The sequence below is a fragment of the Otolemur garnettii genome, unplaced genomic scaffold (genome assembly GCF_000181295.1).
Source record: "Otolemur garnettii isolate 467f Iridium unplaced genomic scaffold, OtoGar3 scaffold00004, whole genome shotgun sequence".
Taxonomy (NCBI): Eukaryota; Metazoa; Chordata; class Mammalia; order Primates; family Galagidae; genus Otolemur; species Otolemur garnettii.
Window position 1 is genome coordinate 4398689 of NW_003852399.1, and position 8139 is coordinate 4406827.

At 43.1% G+C, this 8139-nt stretch overlaps 1 protein-coding gene across 1 annotated transcript in view; it reads left to right on the forward strand.

Moving 5' to 3' along the window:
• FAM84B (family with sequence similarity 84 member B) overlaps window positions 1-7935 on the forward strand; it is a 23581-nt gene extending 15646 nt beyond the window's left edge. Inside the window, exon 3 of the transcript XR_002775206.1 lies at window positions 7841-7935. The gene's annotated coding sequence lies outside the window, so the exon portion shown is untranslated. The remainder of the gene's footprint in view (window positions 1-7840) is intronic.
• Window positions 7936-8139: the final 204 nt, after the last annotated feature.

The following is an 8139-nucleotide window of genomic DNA, read 5'->3' on the forward strand; positions in this document are numbered from 1 at the left end:
CAGACATTGTACCAAAACTTAAAAACTAAGCCAATCCTATAATTTTTTCTTTTTTTTTTTGGCATTTTGTGGCCAGGGCTGGGTTTGAACCCACCCCCTCCAGCATATGGGGCCAGCGGCCAACTCCTTTGAGCCACAGGTGCCGCCCATAATCTCAAGTGTTTTTATAAGAGGGAGACAGGAGGATGAGGGTCCTGGCTGCTTTCACTTTGCGTGGGGTTTTCAAGGTTATGCAAATTATGGCATGGATCAGTATTTCATTCCTATCTGTGGCCGAATATTATCCCCCTGTATGTGTGGTCCACATTTTGTTTATCCATTCGTCACTCACTGAGAGACACCTGGATTGTTTCCACCTTTTGGTTATTGTGAACGATATTGCAACAAGATCAGACGATGCTGCGGGGCTGGCTGTGAAGGAGGAAGAAGGAGCCCTGAGCCAAGGAGTGCAGGTGGCTTCTAGAAGCTGGAAAGAGCACAGAAACAGGTCTCCTCCAGAGCCATCCAAGGAGTGCAGCTCTGCCGGCACCTTGATCTTAGCCCAGTGAGACCTGTGGCAGACTTCTGACCCCTACAACTGTAAGGTACAACATTTGATGTTGACATCCACTAGTTCGTGGTAATTTGCTTCAGCAGCCCCAGGGATCTAATGTAGCTGCTCTACAATATGTTTTCTCCTAAAGCTGGTGCACAAACACCTGCTGAGCGCCTATTGTGCTCATAAAGACTCACAAGTATTAGGAGCCTACAGTGTGCTTACAAATACCTACTTCTTAAAATAGGGATATGACGAAACCTGATTTTCCTTTGAGAAAGTGGAGGCGCCGAAGAGTTCACTGCAGTTAAGTCTCCACAGTCCTGCATGTCTGTGGTACCCACGAGAGAGATCAATACAGGCACATACGGAATGCAGCCAAACTTCAGATCTTAACTGTGCACCTGGGCTAAGTCATGTGGCACAGAAGAGATAATGTAATATTTAATTTTCTTGCCTCTTTTGGATACTCCTATATCCAGATAACAAAAGCCCAGTCTTCCTAGTTTTGGAGGATTATTTTTGACTTATTTTTTTTAATTGGTGTACAATGCATGTAACATAAAATGTATCATTGCAAGCATTTTAAAGCGTCCAATTCTCTGACATTACGTATATTCACAGTGTTGTGCAACCTCATCATTATCTAGTTCTAGATCTTTTTTTATACAGATTCTTACTTTGTCGCTTTGGCTAGAGTGCCATGGCATCACAGCTCCCAGCAACCTCTAACTCTTGGGCTCAAGCAATTCTCTTGCCTCAGCCTCCGAAGTAGCTGGGACTACAGGCTCCCGCCATAATGCCTGGGTATTTTTTTGTTGCATTTGTCGTTGTTTAGCTGGCCTGGACAGGTTCGAACCCACCAGCCTAGGTGTATGTGGCAGGCGCCGTAACCACTGAATTATGAGCGCCACCCAATGCCTCGCTACTTTAGAGAGGAGGTCTCACTCCAGCTCAGGCTGGTCTCGAAACTGTGAGCTCAGACAATCCACCTGCCTTAGTCCTGGATCTTTTTCATCTCCAGAAATGGGAAACCCCTACCCATAAAATAGTCACTCCCCATTCCTGGTCCCATTCCTCCCAAACACTAATCTGCTTTTGTCCCCCTGGGTTTGCCTATTCTGAGTATGTTTCACAAGTGGGATTATGTTACACATGGCCTTTTGTTTCTTGCTGCTTTCACTTTGTTTGAAAACTTGTTTTCAAGGTTTATCCAAACCATGCATTAGTATTTCACTCCTTCTGTGACTGAATAATATTCTATTATATAATTTATACCACATTTTGTTTATCCATTCTTTTGTTCACGGACCTTTGGGTTGTTTCTACCTTTTGGTTATTTTATAAACATTGGCATATGAGTATCTATTTGAGTCCCTGTTTGACGTTCTTTTGAGAATTGACTTAGAAGTGAAATTTCTGGATTATTTCATAATTTTGTGTTAACTTTGTGAAGGACTACCAAACTGTTTTTCACAGAAGTTACCCCATTACTTTTTGCTATTTTAGTTTCAATGAATGTTTTTAATATGTAATGTTTCCTGTTTTCTTAAACTGAAGACACTCTAGTATCATTTTAACATTTTCTTGGCCACTCTGAATGATCCCTATCGAGATCAATGAAAAGCAGAATTTTGTTAGTTTTTTTAAATTTGAAGCAGGAGGGAATGATGATGTTAATGGTAAGAAAAAGTTTACACTTACATAGCAGATGAGAGTACAAGGCCCCACGGCAAAGAGTTGCTATATATAACGCTCTTAAACCTGCAGAAGGCTCCTAGTAGGTTGAGGTATTTATTCTTAATCTCTTTATCTTCCAGTTAGTACAATGGAAGCAAAGAGAGGTTGTATAACTTCTGAAGCTCACGTGAAATTAATCCTTTGCCTGTTTCCTGATATGGTTGTTCTCAAAGTGGGGCTTCTGTACCAGCAATATCAACATCCCCTGAGAACGTGTTAGAAAACCACATTCTCAGGCCCACCCCAGACTTAGTCACAGACTCTGGGGCTGGGCACCAGCCATCTGGTTGAACACGCCCTCTGGATGATCCTGATGGAATTGACGTTTGAGAAGCACTGCCGAAGAGACTTCCTGATGGAGTTAAGTTAGGACTGTCAGATAAAACACAGGACACCCAGCAAAATTTGAATAAGCAATGAATACATTTCTTTTAGTTCATATGTGCCCCAGATACGGCATCTTGTATTTTCATTTGCTAAATCTGCCAACCTTAGAGTTTCACAGCAAGGATCTGGCAACTGTTTCAGGTGCCCCCTTTGTCTTTGTTTATCTGCAAATGGCTGAACTAGTCCACTGAGAGTCAATGACTACGAAAGTATCCTCAGGGCACTTAAGAAATCACAAAACCCATGCCAGGGGTAGGGGATGGTGTGCAGAGATAGGAGAAATGGCTAAAGATATTACGGGCATTAAAAGTAAAGGTTTGTCCAAAGCGATGCTGTCAGTTGGTGAAAATGTGTTGTCAAGTGCTTCCTCTGTCTCCTATAGGACCCCGAACAGACCAGTGTGCTCTGGAGCCATCGAGGGTGCGGAGATTTCCCTGAGAAGCTCAAGCTGGGAGGAGACATGACATTCTTTGTGGCTGGGGACAGAGAGAACCCAAGGGTATGGACATAGTGTGGACCGGCCCTGGGACTTCTTGGCAGGCCCTTCAGGATATAGCAAGGCCACACAGAGAGTGGCTCCATGGGGCCCAGGAGACACATCCTAGGTACAGAGTTCTCTGCTTTGCCAAAGATTCCTTAGTCCCCTTAGAAAGAGATAGGAAACTGCAGGGCTGTGAGACCTGACGGTGACCAGAAACACAGAGACCTTTTCAAAACCTTGGTTTGGCGTAAGATGGGGAAGAAATCAAGACAGACTAAGGACACCTGGGAGTTTGAGCTGTGAATCCAGTTGCTTCATGGAAATAAGATCAGTGATATTTTCCCCTTGTGATTCTAGGAACTCAATTCGCCTTCGCTAAACCCTCTACTGTCCTGAGTCCTGGGAATATGAAGAAGAAAAAGGCAGAGTCAACCTTAGGTATTGCTCACCCTGATTTTACAGGTTTTAATGGACTCGTGAACATTTGCACCTATTTTTAAGTTAGTAGTAGAGAAACATTTTGTGGGAAAAGTGAACATATATTAAGATACTGTTGTATGCCTGGATTCACGCTGGTGCTTTTGTACAGATTAACTCCTGGGTAGAATGCTATCCTCTTATAACAAGTGAAAACCGAGAGGGAGAGAGATGCTCCCTGATTCACCCAAGGTGGGTGTTTCCGTCTGCTGGGTTTTCATATCACAGTACCACAGACTGAGGAGCTTAAACAACAGCAAATTATTTTCTCACAGTTTGGAGGCTGGAAAGTCTGAGATGGAGGGGTGGGCAGGGCTGGGTTCTTCCGAGGTCTCTTTCTTTGGCTTGTGGACGGTCATCTTGTCCCGTCTTGGCTTGGCTTTCCGTCTGTCCATGTCTGTGTCCACGTGTTTTCCTCTCACAAGGACACTCATTAGTGCCCAGCCCGATGACCTCGTTTAACCTCAGTTACTTCTTTAAGGATGCTACCTCTGGACACAGTCACATTCTGAGATACTACTGGAGAAAGGACTTCGACACATCCATTTTGGGGACCACAGCTGAGCCCACTATAGACAGGAGGCCAGTAGGGTTGAGCTTGTCCTGGAACCCAGAACCTCCAACTCCAAATCCACTATTTTCTTAAGGGGGAAATCTTTCATTTTGATTATATCTGCCTGCTGGATGACTCTGGCAAGGGCTTACTCTCCAGACCACTCATGTCTCAAACAAGTGGTTTTTTTTTTCTTTTTAAAATTTTTTCTTTTTCTTTTTTTACTTCAAATTAGTGTGAAGGCACAATTAGTTATGATGTTTGTATTTGTTAGGATGCCTGTTGTAGTTGTGGTCCATACCCAGGTGTGCCATATACCCTTACATTGTGCCCCTTAAGTGGAAGCTCACCCATCCCCTTCCCTTCCCCCTCCCCCATCTTGAATTGAATTGAGTTTTTTTCTGATGTGGGCATGTATTAGTTTGTCTCCCGGCTTCACATTAGAATTGAGTACATTGGATACTTGTTTTTCCATTCTTGCAATAGTTTACTAAGAAGAAAGTGTTTCAACTTCATCCAGGTTAAAACAAATATTTCTTGAACACCTCCTATTTGTCAGCTATGATGTTAAGTGCTGGGTCAGAACTGTGAGAAAGGCTGGCAGAGACCCCACTTTCCTAAGAACTACCTATGCCAGTGGAGAGAGCAGAAACGAACCAATAAGAAAATATCATACATGTAACACAGAGACTCAGAGAAGTAAGCAGTGGTTTAAAACATAGTCACTTAGTCGTTTCTCTGAGGGGCAGGCTTCATGCACGTGATCTTCAGGCTAAGAAGTCTATGGTGCAAAAGGAGCACCAGGAAGGTGGAGAGGGTGTGTGCTCCAGGACAAGAAATGAAGTGGAGATGGGAACGTACAGTTCCCAAAAAAGCTGAGCACATGGGGAGATTCTTCCACATGCCATGCTTTGCCAGGGTGCATTCCAGCAAATCGACTTACCTGATGGTGAAGCTTCTCACAGTGGCTCTTCTGTGGCCACAAAACCAGTCCCAGGAGGCCTGTCTACAGCAGAATTGTTCCTACTGCAGGGCACTGTGCGTAGTGGAGAAAATCCATGTAGATCCTCGTAACTAAATTCCTTTTTTTTGGTATAAAATTGGATAAGAAAGTGTTAAAAGTGTATCGCAAGGACCTTTAGCAAGGATCCAACTGGATTAAACTTACTTTGCAATATTATTTTATTATATGTACTAGGGCAAGTTTCTTCTTAATGATTTTTTGTTTGTTTGTTTGCTTTACAAATACCTCTGTGTGGGCTGGGACAGGGTGTAAAGTGCATTTCTGTGGGTTGAAGTTAAAAAGGTAAGAAAACGCTGTACTGACATGTTCCATGGGAGCGGAGATGTCTACCTTTTCTTTCTTTTATTTTCTTTAAAATCTCCAACACTTTTTACATCCTCGATACATATTTGTTGGCGAATGAATGCAGCTGAGGGTCACCTCATATAGGTCTTTGGGTTATATGGGAAAGTCTGAGTTTTATTTTAAATGCAAATAAATTTAAAATTTTGTTTTAAATAAAATTAAAAAGTTTTGTACAGGGCTACAACTGTGTCTGTAACTTTAAATGCTCACTCTAGCTGCTGTATGGGGAGTGGGGTTTGGGGGGCAGGAGGATTAAAATTGGAAAAGAGGGGTTTTGCAAGCCTCTCTAGGACAGATAATGGTAGCTAGGACTGGGATAGAAGGGAAATAAAGGAGATAGAAGTGAGATCCATTCCGTAAATAGACTTGCAGATGGACTCTGAGAGGGACAGTGAAAGAAATGAAGGAATCAAGAGTGATTCTAATAGGCCCTGGGTGAGGCGTATTAGAAAAATGCTCACTTTGTTTGCAGGTGGAAATCCTGCCTCAATAGATGTGTCCTTATTGGAATGGTTGGATTAAAGAGCCAGAAGTTACTCGAGAGCTATATAGAGAGTATGACACATTTCAAGTGTATAACGGGGTCAGGAAAGAGAGCACATTTGGGCCACTCCAGCCATCTTCAGCAGTAAAGACAACGTTCATTTGTAAAATGATGTGTTTCCAAATCAAGTTTCACAAGTTATTGCATTTGATGTTTGTACCCTCTTCTTGAGGAATTATTACTATCCTCTTTGAATCATTGTAGACATTGAACCTCAGAGAAGGGGAAATAAAACGTTTCTTGAGCATGTGCTCTATGCTCGCTACTTGGAACTTAACCAGTGCTGTTTCATGTAATCATCAGCACATCAGCATAACTGTGTTTCCATTTTTGGTTATCCGACTCCCGGGCTCCTGCAGCATTGCAGTTTCTTCCAGCAATTACACCCATTACATCTGAAAACATGTCCCAAGTCCTAGAATCCCAAAGGCTCCCCTTCAGATTTCCACAGTGGTGCTGAAAGTTGGAGAGGGGGGAACATTATACTTCCAGACTTCAATTTACTTCGGTGGCTTCTCTTACTCTGAGTAACGAATCGATGAGGACAAGTGATTGAACAGCCAGCCCAACGGAGGAATGACGCAGAACTTGGACTTCTGTTGCAAAGGGCTTTATTTTGTTTTAAACTCTGTTTGTGTATTCTTCCAAACTTGGTTGAATAAGCAGTGCAGAGAACCTCTGTCTACCCTTTATACCAATTCATCTCTTGTTAAATATTTTATTCCATTTGTAAAGTACAAATGGGGTAAATGCTTTTCATGCCATTTTTGCCCTAAGATTCGGTCTTTTGAGGCACTTTTTATTCCCCCTTTGAATTCTCCTACAGCATAGCATTCTTATTTTTCCTTTCCTACCCAAGTTCTCAGCTTCAGTTTACAACTGTTGCTCAGAATTTCCTTCTCTCTCACATTGAAGGTAAGACTCTGGCCCTCTCATTGCTTGGCTCAGTTTCAGGTCAGGGTTCCCCCACTTGCCAACTGCTATAACTTTGGGAGATGCCAGTCCTTCATCTGAAAAATGGTCCCGAAGTCATATCCTCATAACTGACTGTGAAGACATAGAATCATGTGAGAGAGGGTTTAGCCACTGCGGTGGACTGAGTATTTTGCAGCTCCAAAATTCATATCTTGAAATCCTAACTCCCAATGTGAAAATATTCAGAGGTGTTGCCTTTGGGAGGTAATTAAGTCATGAGGGTAGAGCCCTCATGAATGGGATTGATGCCTATATTTATTTATTTATTTATTTTTCAGAGACAGAGTCTCACTTTATCACCCTCGGTAGAGTGCTGTGGCGTCATAGCTCACAGTAACCTCCAACCCCTGGGCTAAGGCGATTCTCTTGCCTCAGCCTCCCAAGTAGCTGGGACTATAAGCACCAGCCACAAAGTCTGGCTGTTTTTTGTTGCAGTTTGGCCAGGGCTGGGTTTGAACCTGCCACCCTTGGTATATGGGGCCAGTGCCCTCCCCACAGATCCACAGGTGCTGCTCAGGATGAATGCCTTTATAAAAGGAACCCAGAGAGGCTGGGCATGGTGGCTCATGCCTGTAATCCCAACACTGTGGGAAGCTGAAGTGGGAGGATTGCTTGAGCCCAGGAAATCGAGGTTACAGTGAACTATGATCACACCACTGCACACCATTCTGGGTGATAGTGCAAGATCTTGTCTCTTAAAAAAATAAAATAAAAAAAGGAAAGAAAAAGAAAAAGCAAGGAACTCATACAGCTCCTTTGCCTTCTTTCTATATACGAAGATGGAAGGTACATCTAGAAGTTGGCAGTCTGTAACTCAGAAGAGGGCCCTCACCAGGAACTGACTGTGCCGGCATCCTGATCTCAGACTTCTCGCCTCTAGAACTGTGAGAAATAAATTTCCAATTTTTCATAAACCACCCAGTCTATGGTAACTTGTTATAATACCCCGTAGACACCTACAGTACCAAGCCCAGAGTAAATTCCCCTATAAATGCAAACACACTTGCAGAGAAGCCAGATTTACCCTTTAGTCATTTGTGCTGCTGAACCAGTTGTTAAACGGTGGGAACGCAGCCAT